Here is an 18,476-nt window from a genome sequence, read left to right on the forward strand (position 1 = left end):
CTATACCATTCTAAAGCTAAGGGAACATGTGTCAATACAAGAGAAGTGACATATATTAGGTGAAACAGATATGACTGTCGACATGCGGTACAAGTTTTGATTAAAAACTTGATTTAATAGGGAACATTGAGGCCTTTTGGCAACCCTAAAAAAATATATATTTTTTTGAATTTTTTTTTTCCACGGAAACGATATTTGTACGGCTTCAATGATTGAATAACCATGATGCAATTTCTACAATTTAATATCTTTATATAAACGGAAGTTTATATCCACAAAATTCTGTTGCCAGTCCAAAGATAGAAGGGACTGAATATTTGTCCATTATAAGGAAAATACACTAATTTTGCGCTTGACGTAACAGATATAACTAACGTAATTTAGATCATATGCTTCTATGATTTCAAATCGGTTAATATTAACAGATAGCCAGAAGCAATGGGACCGTAAGAGATTTTATTGAACGGAGTTACTAGGAGAGCAAAGAGATTTGTTAAATGAAAAATCATATTCCAAATTGGTAGAACGAGAAAATATGGAAGAATACAGCTTGTGCAAATGCAAGTACTACATATGCACTATTGGCATACCCTTCTCGAGAGAAAATACGTACAAAGGTTAAAAAATACTAGCAAGAATTTAAAACTGATTCATATTCAAAACGTTTCCTTCCAATGTTTTGAACTTGAAAAACTTCTGAACTCTGCATGCAATAATTGACCTTGACCTATTTTCTCCCCCGCCCAGATACAGCCTCATTGATTTCCAATAGACAGAAATATGAGATAAACGTATCTGGGAAGTACTGGATAAGTCGCCTCGTACGACATGGACCAGTATCCCAGTGGCAGTATTCTTTAGGCCGCTGCCACACAGTCAAAAGGCATTGCTTTGATCGATCAACGTTGTTTGCAAAACACTCAATGAAATGAAAAGGCTGTTCTTGCGCCGTAGTTGGCGAGCTACCGATTGGAAAAGCTGGAGAAGCGCATACTATTGCTGAAAACTTAATCAAATCTTGCATTCAAGCAGTCGTCCGTATCATGGTTGATAACAAATGTCTGACAACACGGTTTCTCGGCGAATTTGTGACATGGTTAAAGATGTTGAAAGCGATTGAGAACTTCAAAATTCAACATGTAGCTTGACGAATCCACAGATATAGCAAGACTAGCAATTCTGATGATATTTGTTCGCTATCAAGGTTCTGAATGTTTCGAAGAAGATTTGTTCCTTTGCAAACCGTTGCCACACAGTAAACGAAAATTACCGAGTTCGGTAATTTTTTTTACCGAAATCCTAGCATGTGTAAATCGTTAAACTGTTAAATTACCGAACTCGGTAATTTTCGTTTACTGTGCAACTTCCTCGTCGGGGGCTGAAATTTTCAAGCTAAATAATTGATGAATATGTTACGGACAACAATATTCCATGGTAAAATTGAATTGATGTATGTATGGATGGTACGAAAGCTATAGTTGGAAATACTGTTGGAGTCGTTGCCAAGATCAAAGAAAAGACCAAAAGTTGCGGTAGTAGTCATTACATCCTTCATCGACATGCACTCGCATATCATTTTTGAAGGAAGTCTTGGACGAAAGCATAATAAAAATCAACTTTATTAAGGGTCGACCGATAAATTCAGAGTTATTCAAGGCGTTGTGCGAAGAGATGGTTAGGTAAAGGAATAACAATCTTCGATTAAAACGGCAAAATCATGACTAGCAAGAGAAAAATCAAATTTTGGGCAGAATCGCTCGAAAAGCGCAACCTTTCCGACACCTTTCCGAATTTAAGAAGCATTCAATCAGAAATAACCTTGAAGTTATCAGTCGAAAATTTCCAAGAATTATGACAATCACAACACTTTTCGTTAGTAAATTTATTTTTGTGTTCCTTGGTGTAAACTTAAACTAACTGGCTCACCTGTCTAATGAAGTTACAATTACAATGTTTTATCGCAGGATTTGTTGAACAGTTTCAGCAAAATTCCCCGAAGAATATACGTGGAACAGCCTATTTTTATGTCAAAGAAACCACAATCATTAACATCGCAAGAATATGAATGCTTGATAGATATGACATCGGATTCAAAGCTTAATGAAAGATGCGTATCCAAAAAATCGATGGGAGAGTATTGGTGTCAACGGAAAAATAAATTTTAAATTTTGTCCGATAAAGCAAAATTTATTTTTCTGCTGTTTTCCACAACTTATTTATGTGAGTCTGGATTTTCCACATACAGTTGCGTTCAAAAAAGGATGAAATCGTGTGAAGCTGTGCACTCACTTCCAACTTTGACAAGCTGCCATTTCTCTCTCGGTTGATATTTTTTATGAAAATTTCACACAATCTAGTTCAACTATCCAACTAACGTTCTACAAAATTTGAAGTATTTACAATGACGGGAAAAAAAGATACAGCTATTCCCGTAAAAAAGTGAAATTTGGAGTAGCTTCACTAAATTTGTCGTATCTTTGAAAATTTTCATTGAAAAATCTTGAAATTTTGAACGAAGATGTAAAAATGTTTGATCGAATGCCAAGTCAAGTTTCGTCAAGATCGATGAACGTGATCAAAAATGGCGCCGGGTAGAATATGAGGTTCATTATCGCTCAGCAGACGATTTCTTTCTTTTTTGGACGGATGTTTGTATGGAAATATCGTAATCTATGTGTTCTTGGTATTTTCTTTCACAAAATCAAAGTTTATCACAAGAAATGTTGTAAATTGATAGGAATTTCATTCCTGCTTTGTTAAGAAATAGAAATGGATCCAGAAGAGCTGATATTTAAACACAAAAGCGAATAGAATTCTCGCTTTAATTAGATACACAATTTGTTTATCGGTATAATTAGCAGGTCATTTCTGAAACTCTGTTCTTCTTATTTTGAACTCTGTTGAAACATTTTCTCTTCCAAAACAAAGCACGAATGAAGTTTTTATAAATTTACAACATTCTTTGTGATAAATTTTGATTTTGTGAATGAAAATACCAAGAACACATGGATTACGATATTTTCCATACAAACATCCGTTCAAAAAAGAATGAAATCGTCCGCTGAGCGATAATGAACCTCATTTTCTACCCGGCGTTATTTTTGATCACGTTCATCGATCTTGACGAAACTTGGCTTGGCATTCGATCAATCATTTTTACATCTTTGTTGAAAATTTCAAGATTTTTCAATAAACAGTGTCAAAGATACAGCAAATTTAGTGAAGCTACTCCAAATTTCCTTTTTTAACGGGAATAGCTGTATCTTTGTTTCCTGTCATTGTAAAGACTTCAAATTTTGTAGAACGTTAGTTGGATAGTTGAACTAGATTGTGTGAAATGTTCATAAAAAATATCAACCGAGAGAGAAATGGCAGCTTGTCAAAGTTGGAAGTGAGTGCACAGCTTCACGCGATTTCATTCTTTTTTAAACGCAACTGTATATCGCAACGAAGACAAAAATCCGATCTCGACTAAACGCGGAACCAGACGTCAGGCTACAACTAACACAAATTTAACCAAACTTGTTACAGCTTGAAAATTCGAAGAAAGTGTATTTGTTCTATTGATATCATCAATTTTTGATGACACATATTTTGTTAATAAAAACAAGACTATTCAAAGAGTAGCCATTCATTACTGATTTTATTGACAACGATGACAAGACACATCTTATTTAAACGACAAATACTATCAAGTTTTCAAAACTGGGGTTTTTCATTCTTTCAAAAATGTAGGTGCTCCGCCAAAATTTTTGGTTTTAAAAAGTGCTCCGCCGAGCAAATGATCTGAAAACCCCTGCCATAGACGATTTGATAGCCGGGAAGGTTTTTGTTTCCCATGACCGGAAGCAAATTAATTCCAAATTTATACCCGGTACACTCAGCCATAATTGAAATTTATTATTCAGCCGCGTTGTCGTTTTTCCCGACATTTTGTTCAACGGCATTCAGTCAACCCCTTCAAGCATAAGGAATACTTGTTTTAGAGAGAAAGTTTACCTTCGTCAGGGTTTTGTCATGCTAAAATTTTGTAACATGCGTTTACCGTCATTTTCACTTTGCTACCATTTGAGGGATGAAAGGGTGAGAGCGAGACCTTTTGCCTCGTAATTTTTGCCTGCCGGCTGTTTCATGTGGATATAGTGTTACTTCTCATAAACCTCTGCCCAAAAAAGCCATTCTACCTTTTGAAGAGTTTTCTCACGGAAAACTTCCCGGTTTTTCCCATTCTCTCCTTTTAAGAGTTCGTGTATATACACATATGAGTAACAGGATCTGTTCTTGAGTCAAATCTAAATTTGCAGACACCATCAAAAACGTGTTCTGTCAAAGACGGCAAACGATTATGTTGAAACACGACCCGCAGCGTAGTCCTGTATGACATCATGGATCATGAATATTTATATCGAAATTTTCCAAGTATTCCGGCTTCCTTCCAGCCGGCTTTTAAGAAACGGAACCGTTCCTCTGCTCACCGTTTCACATCATTAGGAAGGGCGAAGACGCTTTTCTCAAGAACAATCCAGTGCCCTCCGGTTTGAAAATGACGCGCGTCTTAATAAAATGCTTTCCCGGGAAAGCTGATTCCGGGCAGGAAAATTTGTGAGACGCGCCATACAATTCAAATCAGTTTGTATGCTTATTGTTTGAACTTTGAACGGGAAATTTGCTACAAAGTTGCAGTTTGAATACGTGCCGACACGGCATTTGACTTGAATTGTTAAATGTTTCATTATTTTAAACAAAGGTCTAAATGAGACGATTCAAATCTATGCTACAATATTCATCGATACTATTAGAAAAAAACCTTAAGTATGTAGATTTCGATAAGCTTTTCATCAAACGGCAAGGTTAAACTAACATTTTTTTTTTCAAATTCACTGAAACGGACCTAAGCTCTTTTGAAAAATTTATTATTGATTTTATCTGAAACATTTTTTCAACTAAAACATTAAAGTACAGAAAATTTCTCTTGAACCGAGCAACAACATGGCGACCGTCATTAATTCAAATATCGTTGAAAATCTGTATTCAAAATTGAATGAACCCAAATGATGTCTTCTTAATCTTCTACCTTATTCATCCTAAACTGCCACAGGAAAAACTAAGCAAACTCAACCATCGACTATTTTTCACACCTTTACTGACACGATGATGGGCTACACTCCAGCTTTTTTTTTATCTGACACTTTTCATATCTACTGCTCCAATAGCAACCATAAGCCACAAACCACAATTAACTGTGTTAGTTCACTTCCTTCTTGCTGCCGGAAGACAAGCTAAGCTGCGAAAAGTATAATATCTCGCGGTCTTCATTAAAATAAACACGTGCAGCAGGGCGGTTTGGCGTTGTTGCAAGGGAACACCCATGAAAGATATTAAACTTTATGGAATTTCATAAAAGTCCATTTCCTTTCCCCCATTGGACATCACCTGGCTGCTCGACGTCAACTGGTTTCCGGTATCTACCTTCCCTAATCCACCTGGGATCGGTTTGAACTTTGGCGGGAACAGAAGTCGACCGGTACCGGAAGTGTGTTGCATGGTGTTGGACTTTTACTCCGAATCATTTGTGGTCAACTTTTCGATTGGGTTTCAAATACTCCCAAAGATGACTTAACGCAATTTGTTGCCACAATGGAAATATGAATCAAGATGATCAAAGAAAAGCTCGAAAAACTCCAGCGCAATTAACACGAAATAAAATTAAATAAATAGTTGATCAATCTTTTTCAACATCCGGATAAATATTTCTTTCTTACTCTGAAAATCACGACTAAAAGTTTGAAATTTTATGAAAAAATTATAATTTGTGGTATCTGCGCATAGCAGTTCTTAAGGATGATTTTATTCAGCACATTAAATTACTGCAATATTAAGCTGAAAACTTTAGAACAGTAAAATAATTTTAAAGAAAATATCAACTGTAAATTGAAAAGAATGAAAATTTTGCATTTGGTAGAACAGTTTTTCAATCAAATATTATTTTTTTATTCCACAAAGACAAAGGTCGTCAATCAGCGGCTCTTTGGATGTAAAGCTGCGGCTCTTAAGCTCACGGTGCTAATATGATTTATTTCACTGAAACAGATATAATTATAATCGTGCTGAATTGGCATTTGAGTTTGGTGACCAAAACAAATTTTCTATACCACGACTTTAGATTTCAAAATGTCCAGAAAAACAACCTTCTACGATTGAAATCGCTGTAGAAAAAAATTAAATGGCCTTAATATCAAAATTTTAAGATTTCATTGGAGCTGATTTTTTGGCTGACGCTGATTCTGAACCAAGATAAATATAAACGACTTCATTTTCCATTAACTCTTTAGTGGATGAATTTATTATCAAACAACAATAACTAATATAGAATTATCTAAAACAAACGCTTGAATGTATTTGATTCTTATTTTCATTTCAACATGAAAGTTAAGCTGAAGATAAAAGAAAATGAACTCATTTTTTTTTTGTTTTTACTGAGTTATAATTTACACGTAAGAAATTATAAAAAATATGTGAAATAATTTCAAGTTTGAATGATATTTTGGCAAAAAGTGGTTTCTGGATAAGAACTGCTTTGTCAATAAAACGTTATTTTTACCGAATTTATGATTTTAAATTTGAATAAACCCATCGATATGCTCTTTGAAAAAAAGCTTAAGAAATATTTTAAAAATTGATTCAGAACGAAGCAATTATTTTGAACACTTTTTTAAACTTTAACCCTTAATAACTTGAAAAACTAAAGATTGCGTCTTCAATCCTTTTCTGTCGTGTTATTTAAATTGAAGCAAATATTAATACTCGGTAAGAATTTAATACACTTGTCTATTTAAAAATATAATGCATTAGATGGTTACAAAAATAAACTCTTAAAAATGCAAATGTTCAATTTTCGTATATTAGTATAAAAAATCCAAAATTTACAAGTTTGATAGTTTTTTTTAACTATAAATGTCGTGACCGGCTCTTATTCTGCTTAGTTCCAAATGATACGCATTATTTTAAGACAGATATCTCTAAATTTAAGGAGGAAAAAATTTATCGACTGTACAAGCAGATTGCTTGAACTGCATTTGTTCCGATTTTTAGATGATTTTAAAATCGTTATTATTTTTTTCGATCGATCTTTCAAATTGCGTCGAATTAGGGTCTTAGCTGCGCAGAATCAGGGTCGTTTAGGGTAACTTTTTGTATTAGCACTAAAAATTTTATTTTAATTTTTCATACTTAAGATTTTAAAAAATTCTCGCTTTAACGTCGTATGGAATAAAATGTCAACAAAGAGTTTTATTACGAAAAAAATACAAAATCTTTTCGCAACTTTTTTTTCCATTTAGAATAATTAAAGCCATGTAAACAAATTGTATTTGTTAAATATAAATTTTAAAGTGGTTTTGATAACTTTTGTAGCAGTTTGCTGTGAGTTCTTAAGATGTTTCATATGACAAAAATGTAAAATTAAAAATATTCATAGGACCAAAACATCATGAAGGAGCTTATCTGGTTAGTTTGCTTGTGAATATTTTGCTTCATGAGAAAAAATTTCGAAAAACATCTATAAAATCTACTAAAAAGCTATTTTAATCACAGGTCAAAATTTTGAACAAAGTTTCGGTGACAAATATTCATTTTTATATTTTATATTTTTTAAATCTTGGTATTTTTCTTATGCGTAAAATTCTGCAGACGCATACGCTATAAGTTCTTAAAAATATTTAAATAACATTTATAAAATTGTCAAAGGTTGTCTGAAGCATAATTTTAGAAGACCAAATTTATCGAATACATCAATTTAATCTGATCTGAAACACTTAAATATACGCATCGTTACGATGAAGAAAATATCACTTTAAACATGGTTCGAAATTGTGTCTTACACATGACACACATTGTGAAACTCATTTTAATCTACTTATTTCAATTATACCTTTATAAGTGCGCAGTTTATTTATTTTAATGACTTTAAAGATTGTTTTTCTAGTTATTAATTCAGGAGATGATGTAGTTAGTTTTGTCACGAAAACAATAGTGCGGCTCTTTCAATCTCAGAAACTTTGAAAATTAGTTGTTTTTAGCTCGTTTTACTCAAAAGGTAGCTGACCACTGCTCTAATAAGCTTGAATTCCTAATTCGGAGGCTTCGAATCTTTCCATTTGAGATGTTCCTCATTCTGTGTGCAGTCATTGCAGGAAGAGATCATCGACGTATTTTTTGATGACTGGTATTTGGAACGGTAGGGATTTAATAGCCTTCGCAATTATCGTGTCGAGAACGAGATGTGCGAGAATCGGAGATAAGCTACTTCCCATGGCGGTGCCGTATGTTTGAAGATGGTATGTTTTGTCGTATTGAAAATATGATGATTTCATGCAGAAATCTACAATCTCTAAGAACAAATCCAGATTAATTTTGGTGTTTATCTCCGACCAATGTTCAATTGTGTATGAGAATACGAGATGCCTTGGAACGTTCGTAAATAGGAATACTATATCTAATGAAATTGGGATGTGGTCATCTGGAATGGTCACTCCGTTTATTTCGTCGCAGAATTCGAATGAATCTTTAATGCTGTAGCGACTTTTTATAGATTTTTGGAGGATCTCGGCTATAAACTTTGCGAGCTGGTAGGTCGGGGCGGTAACATTTGGTATGACAGGCCTGAGAGGGAGCTCTGTTTTGTGCGCCTTAGGTTGTCCATATATTCTAGAGCACGTTGCATTGGATACTATTAGGCGTTTTGCTATTGGTTTGTCGATCAGTTTGAGATCGAGCAACCGTTTTATGAAGCTGTTATTTTTCGTTTGGATGCTACTCGTGGGATCTCTTGAAACTTTACGATATGTTTCTTGATCGTTTACCAGATGTTTCATTTTTTTATGATAATCTTCTTTTTACATAATGACGGTTCTGTCTGAATTGTTGATTTTTAAAGGATTCTATGCAGCTTTCTGGCAGTTTTCTTGTTTTTTTTTCTATCTAGATTAGTACGAAAGCAGTTTCTTGTATGAGCGAAAATTTGCTTATGTTGTTATTATCTGCTATTTGCTCTCGAAGGTTTCGTAATTGCTCAGTTATTCTACTAATAGAGTGAAAAGTTTGTTTTATTTCGATGTTTATGACTGTTTTGTTTGAAAGTTCGGATGGTTCGATCGATTTTGTGTAAGTAGGGACCATTTTGCGCAAGCAGCTCATACACACATTTGAAAGATGTGGCAATGTATTGTGGGAAAATTCCCTTTCTGCGGCAGGTAATGAGAAACGTCTTTCAACTGAGCATGTTTCCTAATTTTCGATTGAGTGTCGCATAGTATTTCATAGCTTTTGTCACCTGTGGTCCGTAGTCATTAACTGTGTGTCGAAAGAAACTTAGTTGCGAATCGGCCATGATTATTTATGAGATTTTTTGAGGGGTCGACTGGATGATTTAATGTAATTATTTTTCGGCATAACAGTCTTTATTGTCTTTAAACGTTTATTAGTCCAACGTTTCTATGCTTGTTGGCATCTTTCTCAGGGAATTCTATGAATTTTATTACTATTAATATTTCTAAATTATGTTTGTTAATCTCAACCCCCTGGCAACTTGACGTTTCCCATACTAATCGCGTGTGCCAGTTTTTCTGGTTCTTTGGTTCTGTCAAAATCTCATTTTCACTCAACAAACATATCGAAAGGGTGGATAATGAAATGTTCGACAAATTAAGGTTTCAAACATATTTTTTATTGAAAAAAAAAGTTTTTAAAAACAATGATTATGAATCACCTATTAAGCGGAAAATGAATTGATGTCACGATAATATGGCTCATAATATGGTCATTGAAATCACGATAATATGGCCAAAAAAGTCAGCGTGGTAAATGGCTTTTATTTATGAAATACACAAGCAAATTCAAAAATCTTGTAAATGGTTTATTGCATGGTAAATTTTAAAAACAACATTTTATTCATTTCTAAACAATATTAACTTTGTTAGTTTTTTTCGAAGAGATTCTTTAGAATCATTAAGTTGCTTAGCGAAGGACTCCATCCGAAACATAATCAACACATAATTTCAACAACAAGTTTCGATGGTTAACTAAAGCATCCTGATCCAAAATGTGTTCGGCTAATCCTCTAAAAACATCCCGTGCATCATTTGAAACCTGTGTCAGAGTTCGATTCATTATGATATCATAATATAGTATACTAAGTCTATACTTTGATGATTTTGTTCTACAATTTTTACCTCCAACTCGGTTATTCTGCAGACCTTTAACACATTGGCATTAACTTCTAATCTGCCAATAAAACTATTGAAAAGTTCATTTCTGCAATCTTCACATTTGATGCTACTTACTTTTTTTTTTTAATTAAACTTTCCGAAATTTTATCTGTACGTCACTTGTGTAAATGCAAAGCCATCACCTCAACTCGTTTCCGCTTTCATTCTCAGTGTTTACTATCTCAACATATTTGTAATGCTAATATTTCATAACATTCAGCTGGATAAAATTTTACCGTAATAAACTTAAGGAAATAGCGGAACTATTTCAAACCACGTTATGTTTAACGAAATAAACTCATAACTCTATCTGATGACGCCTTGTAACAAAAACACAACGGATTCGCAAGGAATATTGAAAGATATTCCTTAAAATATTCCTTGACGGATTCGGATGAAAGATGGCCATTTTGTAATCTTTGCTATAAACAGAAATGTTATTAAGTTGGAACCGAGAATGGAACACAAATAGATTGAAATAAAATTACTTATTTCATTGACAACTATTATAAAATTTAATTATAAAGTTATTTATTTTTCTTTTTTGCATCACTTTTGATTATGTGCCCTTTTAAAATGGTATTTCGTCAGTTGAATTGCATCCACGGATGCCGAAACAAAATCAAGTGGTTTCAATGGAAAATGAACGTTGCCGCTGCTAGGGACGACCCAGGATGCATGTAAACAAACGCGACTAGTGCGACATCTACCATTTTGAAGACGGCACAGCAAACTCGACTAAACTGTCAAGTTGCCAGGGGGTTGGTTAATCTATTCTTCTACTTACAATCTATCGTTCCGTGTGAAATTACTGTGCTTATGTGAAGCTTGTTGTCCACTTTTCTCTTCTCTAATCGTCTCTTTGTTTTCAAAAACTTACTGTGGAGGATATATAAATTCAATTAATTGGTTTTAAGCTACACTATTTTGTGGAATACACACTTTTGGATTTTTGTATAGTTTTCCCGATCGAACTTTTAAAGCGGTATAATTTTGAAAGTGGCTACCAATATGGTTACCAGCCCACTTGGGTTATGATGTTCTCTTTTGGATTATGTGTTTTGTGGTGATTTTTTGACGTTTTTCTTTGGATTCTGTTTTTCTCTATATTTTTGGTTTTTGAGAGAGTTAAAGATGGATGAGTAGGTTACGCTAAAATTGGTGATGTCAGTTCTATAATTGATTGTGTTTGGTGTGTTATATATATGACACATTTCTAAAAAATTTAAACTGTGGTAGTTAAAGGTACTATCCAGTATGTCAACATTTTCGAGATTGAAGTAGTGTCTGGAGTTGATACATTGATCTATTAGAGCTGTTGTGTTTTGTTTTGGTTTATCTTCTTTAGGTGTACTTTGTATTGTGGGTTCTTTTTCGTTGGAGGTTTTGAAGGTGTTTTTGTTTTTGTATTGGTCCATCATTTTTACGTTGCTCTTGTGTCCAGCTATTCGCTGGTCGAGATTGTTTTTAGTTAGGCCAATGTATGTATGGCCTTTGAGCTCCCATAACTTTTTACTCTGATGATATTTACTGATCCAATTTTTTGCGTTAGATAGATCAACTATCACATTATTATATCACAAAATTTGAGCTTTCTGGAGTTTATGTGGCCTGAGAAACAGTAATCTACGAAAATCGGACTTTTTGGACTTTTCTCATTTAAACTGCAATATCTCTGAAACTACGCTACATTATTGAAATTTTGCACAGTGATTGTTGAAATATGAAGCTTGGAGCTTTAAATGCGATTTCTATAGAATTTTGGACGATTCATGAGAACAATATTGTTTCCTCAACCAATCAGACAAAAAATGTCTGGTAAAAGCAATGTTGTTGTGGTTTTTCGGTTGAAATACATTTACTGGTTGTTAAACAGAGAATATGATTTTCCTATGGAAACAATCGTCCAAAATTCTATAGAAATCGCATTTCTAGATCCATGCTTGAAATATTGCACCTCGCGTAACTTTTGATCTCATCGATAGAACTTTTCGAAAACTTCAGACATGCTAGCTTCATATTTCAACAACCACTCTGCAGAATTTCAATTAAAAAATGTAGCGTTGTGTGATAATTGATCTATCTAACACGAAAAATTGGATCAAAAAATATCATCAGAGTAAAAAGTTATGGAAGTTCAAAGTCGAAGTGACAGTGCGCTTGCTTCCAATTTCTATACAATTATGAACGGTACTATGTTTCATCCTGTTGAATATGATTTACCTTATTATGTCTACAATTTTTCTTGTTTGTTCTTGTTCTGTCTAAATTCATGTTCAATCATCTTGTTTTGTCATGTTTTATCTTGTTTAAGTTCGTTTTATCTTCATCTTTATCAAGTTTCCTCGCTGTTTCTTATTTCGACTAGTTATGTCAAGCTGTACTACGTTTTTCATCTTATTTAACTTAGTATTATTTATTTTCTCTGTTTAGTGTCGTTTGGCCCTTTGACCATATACTGCGGTTCTTTCATGCAAAAACAGCTTTTAAGAGCAATGCAGAAGCCGCCATCTTGAATGGCGTCAGATAGGGAAAATCGACTTCTACTCGTTGAGTCCTTCCAACTAACTCTTATATTTTGGGAGCTAAATGCGATTGTTTGTCACTTACAGCATAAAACAGTTCATCGGAAGCCGAAAACTTGAATTTTTATTATGGCGTCGGACATCGAAATTACACTCCTACTTGTTTAGCCCTTTCACCTGATACCTTTATTGTGGATGTTCCATGAGATTTTCAGTAATTACAGCGTTGAAAAGAAAAACAGAAGCCACCATCTTGGATTAATGATGGCGTAAAGCAACTCTGCTACTACACCCAAAATTCAGCCTCTGTGCCAATGGCGTGTAGTCAATTACATAGCATCATTGGTACAGGAAGATAACGCGATCGGTGCTGATTCGATTTGCACCCACCGGCATTAATCTCCCAAGTTAACCGAATTGCGTATGTCTGAAAGAAACAAAATAAAAACGCTTTCACGTCCCTCCCTATCGCATCACAAGGCGAAGAAGGATGGAAAAAATTAACCGGCCAACACCAGGCAGCCAGCGAACCGAGCGCTGTGCGTGTGAATGTAGCAAAAGCAACAACAAAAACATCCTTCTAATTCAATCCCTTCAATCCACCGGCAAACAACCACGGCCGAGCTGTGCGTGTGTATGCAGTAAAAGCAACAAAAAAAAATCCTTCAATTCGCCGGCAAACAACCACGGCTAAGCTGTGCGTGTGTATGTAGCAAAAGCAACAAGAATATATTCCTTCAATTCACCGGCAAACAAGCACCGGCCAAGCTGCCCGGCTTTAGCAGCTGTGTATATGTAGCGTGTGTATGTAATAGCAGGCAGTAAGCAAAGCACAGTTCTCATTCAATGGGTTTCCCGTTTCCTTCACTCCCGTTCCCTTTCCCGTTACCATTGCAAGACAAAGGACTACCTTGAAAGGAGGCCAAACGCCGGGAAGCCACTGTCGTGCGTTTCTTTTGTGATTGATCGGTGGCAGAATGCCTATTACAAATATCCCTCCTCCTGCATGAAGCTCAAATAGTACACTGGTTAAGATGTCGGTCTGGCAAGACCATATGGTTGGTGATTTGAGTTCGATTCTCCCTACGGGCGCTGTGGTTATTATTTTTATTTTCTTGTTTCTGGGATGAATTATCCAATAGGAACGAAATCCCATAAAATGTTTTTCTTGTTTCGCTTGAATGTAGTGGTCATGCATCATTTTGGTTGGGAGCCGAGTCCTTATGCCAGTTACGGTTTCTCAAACATATCATCTTCGGCACAGTGCACATTTCAGCGCATTATCGGCACAGAGATGTGCTAAATAGGCATTGGATTTTTGCAACCTCTTCTATGGGTGTAGTTGGGCCCTTTCTCTCAATACTCTTATTGTAGAGATATTCATACCTCTTCCGGTGATTGGAAGTATTTCAAAGATTTTTATATATTGTTTCATCTAACTCGAAAACAACACACACGACTATCGAAAATGTGTAAAAATCAGAATTCCAATTCAAATAGGTTCAAATCGTTATTGACAAAGTTCTTCAGCGGAAAATTTTCTTTAAAGAATTTATGAATTTGCATAAAAAACATTAGGTTCCACAATGCTAAATTAACCTTTATGTTCCTATTATTGCGCACGAAACTAAACTAATTCCTGAATGAAAAAACAACTTAACCACAATAAACGGGTGCGGAAATAGTCACCTTTATTTCAAGGTGAATTGTACCGTTTTATTCAGCGTAATTCAGGTCAACTTCACCTCGCTACGAGGTAAGATTTACTTCGAAGATTCAGGTTCGATTCAGGTTAAATTTACACCTGGGATGACTTACACTTTAAGTGAAAATTATTTTCAGTGTATTTAGGCAAAACCTCAATATGAACCACTCTATGGAGCCGCCATGGAATGGTCTCTGGAGCCATTTTCATTGATTCGAATACCTAACAGACAATTCATCTCAATAGTCTATTGCTGTTGCTAGTCCAAATGACATGATTTTTAACAGCTTTTGTATCAAGTTTTTTTTTAATTTTCGTTCAGTTTGAGGTGTTCAAAATAATTTTTTAATAGAAAAAGAAGAAAAATTCAATCGGGTGAAAATCAAATAATTTATTAACATATTCATTTGTTGCTGTTTGGATGGGAAATGATCCATGGTACAGTTGATTAAGAGATGTTGATGTGAATCTATTCAAACAGCAATTTTTCATCAGAAATATGATTGGAATAATTCGTGGAAGGAATTTCTCTCTGTGGGCTTGATTGAGTGCTCATTTATATCACTTTGACATTAAATATAGATTAGTGAGACTATCAAAGTTCAGCGATGTTATAGGCATCAACGGATCACTTCCAATCATAAGTGAAACGGATCCCCTTGATGTCGGTTCCAAGGCTTTTCACTACATGGTCAACGTGGTCCGATCAGAAATTATTGTTTGGCCTATTATTATTATTTTATGAACCTTTTTTAATACTTTTTTATATTTTTCAGATCATTCAAAGGTGCATTTTTTTTATATATTCAAACAGTTAGAAAAGAGTAGGTTAACATATTTCAATACCCTTATGCTCCAGTGGATGTGTATTTGCGGTCTATGAATTACGAAGGCTTATTCTTAAATCTAGCTTTTTTTCAATCACTGGGGGCTTATTGGATGGAAATGATATTTTGTGGTTTTAGGTTTTTGAAATTAATCTATCTCCTGTGTTGTTTCGATAGTACCTATTATAGTTCAAAGCGAACAGTCTTGATAATTTTTAAATCTCATACAAAAGTAGATATATAAGAGTCAGGTAGGGTAGGACGATAGGTAAGATAGGCTCTTATATTCATATTTTAGTAAATTTACATGATTCTGTGATGATGTTAGAGGAATAAAGTATTTTACTTCTACAATTATTTTGAGCTAGATTTATTATAAGTTTACTACAAGGCTTCTTTTTAGATATTGATAGATGATATGAACTAAAATCCCTTTTTTTCTTTTTTTTCTTCTCTTTTTGTATCCTGTTTTCTTTTCACGTATCGTGGCATGCACAACCGATGAATGATTTGGTTTAACGATGACCATAAGCGTTGAGTGTGGAAGAACTGGGACAACCTTCAAGCCATCTTCTTACAACATCATAAGACCCAGACGGTGGATTCGAATGATGTGGTTGTCAGCCCAAGGATTTAACTAACAATCAACAATTGATGATGGTGTCCTGTAACTTGGTGAGATCTATCCTTTTTATTTTAATTTTTAATATGATGAATGTGCTCAACAAACGTAGTATGTAGATGAATAGGGAGTATGTAGAGGCCAGTCTCCAACCCCTCTTGTCCTTCCTTCAACTGTTGTCATGAGGGGTTAGTTAATTATCTTGAACTGCATTCTGTCCATTTTCAGCCGAAGTGGATAAAGGGCGAACACGAAATTACTGCGACACATTCAACAGGGCATAATTTTTTGCTATTGGGTAAAAATCAACCAACGAAAATGGGGGTGAACTAGCGCGAGTCCAGGGAATAAATTCTTTCCAAACACCTGGCATTTCCTGACCTGTCGCACCGGTAGTTGGGAAAATGTTGAACATTCACCATTCAACCGTCTCCAGAGTGTTGAAGCGTTTCCAGGAGCGGAGAACAAAAAAAAAGAGGGGAAGGTGAAGCGGGTGATTAAAACAAATCCCAACATCTCAAGCCGTGATTTGGCAAAAAAGATCGGCATGTCGCAGAGCTCCATCCAGAATGCAAAGAAGAAGTATTTGCACTCAGATCAAAACTTAAATGAAAATTGTACATTGTAAACCACGATAAGCGGCTAACAACGGCTAACGGCTTAAACTCGGGCATGGAAGCTCTACGAAAAGACACTGACAAAATATGGACGACGAAACGTATATAAAAGCCGATTTTAAGAAAATTTCGGGGTAGGAGTTTTTCAACGGCAAGAACAAGTTCGATGTGGATGACAAATTTGAGAAGAAGAAAATCTCGAAGTTCGCCTCCAAATATCTCGCTTGGCAGGCCATCCGCTCTTGCGGACTGAGGAGTGAGCCTTTCGTGACAAAATGCACAGTAAATGTAAATCTACAAATCTGAGCGCATTGAGAAGCGCTCTTTGCCTTTCTTGCAGCAGCACGACGAAGCTCCGTTATTTTGAGCAGATTTTGGCATCATGCCTCTATTCCTAAAGTGTCCTGGAGTGGTATGAGACTAATTCTGTCCATTTTGTTCCAAAAGACATGAACCCGCTAAGCTGTCCGGAGCTGCGCCCGCCGAAGCAGTACTGGGCAATAATTAAGCGGTACTTCGAAAGAGCAAAAAAACATTCAAATACGAGAAGGATATGTTAAGAAAATGAAAAAAAAACTGAGAAACTGATACCGGATGACACTGTAAAGACTTTGATGGAGGGTTTCAAGCAAAAATGCATTCAATTTTACACTCACGGCTCCATTCGATTCGACTTTTCTTTAGATTTTTGAAATAAATATATGTATAAAACTACGTTAAAATTTTGGTTTGATTTTAAGCATTATAAGAAAATTGACATGACATTTTCGGTGTCGCCATAATTTCGTGTTCGGTGCATGGTGGTTTAACTAACGGGTCATGATCGTTCCCTATTCTACGCTGCCTACTCTAAACTTTAAATAGAATTTAAACTTTAAATAGAATTAAATAGAAAAAGATATTTGTTCCAGCCTTATTGGGGATTAGAATAAAAAAAACTTAATTTTATAATATAATATTGATAATATTATATTGATAAATGATTTTTAATTTTTCGCTTTGCGTAGAATAACAAAATCATTTCTAAGTAACCGCAATGAACTGTCCAGCATGTGCTACGGCTTTTTTCATCAAGTGGTCCTGGTATTTCGTCATATTTTCCTTCTGATACATTCATGATCTTCTATCAATAACAAACATTATAATCAATGATTCAAGGATAGACGTGAATGAACGATTGTGGGAGCGACGTTAAAAATGTATCATCAAGTGTGTCGATCACCATTGATTAGCCACGTGACAAAAAGCAACGGTAGCCCCCGTTGGGGCAGGGTATATTTTCACATAACTAGTCAGTGTTGATGTTCGACAAATATTCAACGAATATTCTAGCATGAAATGAATCCTGACTGCTTTTCTTGAGCGGTTTTTCGAACATTGACCCCAGAGTTTTAGCAATTCTTAAATGACCCCGAATCGACTCAGTCTAGTGTATGGGGTCTGGAGTTGCACATAATCTACCAATTGCCAGTCAGCCAGCCATATTCTGTAAATCATACATCCAAAAATCAGACTCTACTATAATAATGAACTTTCTTGAAGGTGGAGTTTTCGGTGTAAGATTCTATACCGACCAGCCCATACTAATCTCTTCTTGAATGTTTTTTTTTGTAGCAAACTTAATGTTATCGAAACGCAAAAAGAATTAAGTCTGCAAAACAGCTTTCGGAGTATTGTAACCACCCTCAAAGTTCTTTCCCATACTTCCACCGGAAGCGGGTGGTTGGCAGAGGTGTTTTTCCGTATGCCCTTCCAGCATCAACAGCAGCAGCATCAGTTCCTTCTGCACGATAACTTCCTGCCCTTACACCCTAGACAGGAGGCAAAGATGAAAGAAACTAATATGTGCCAACAGGCATCCGGTCTGCTTCCATCCTCCTATCCGGAACCTCCCCCTCCCACGCACAATCACCAC

Source organism: Uranotaenia lowii, chromosome 1 (genome assembly GCF_029784155.1).
Source record: "Uranotaenia lowii strain MFRU-FL chromosome 1, ASM2978415v1, whole genome shotgun sequence".
NCBI lineage: Eukaryota > Metazoa > Arthropoda > Insecta > Diptera > Culicidae > Uranotaenia > Uranotaenia lowii.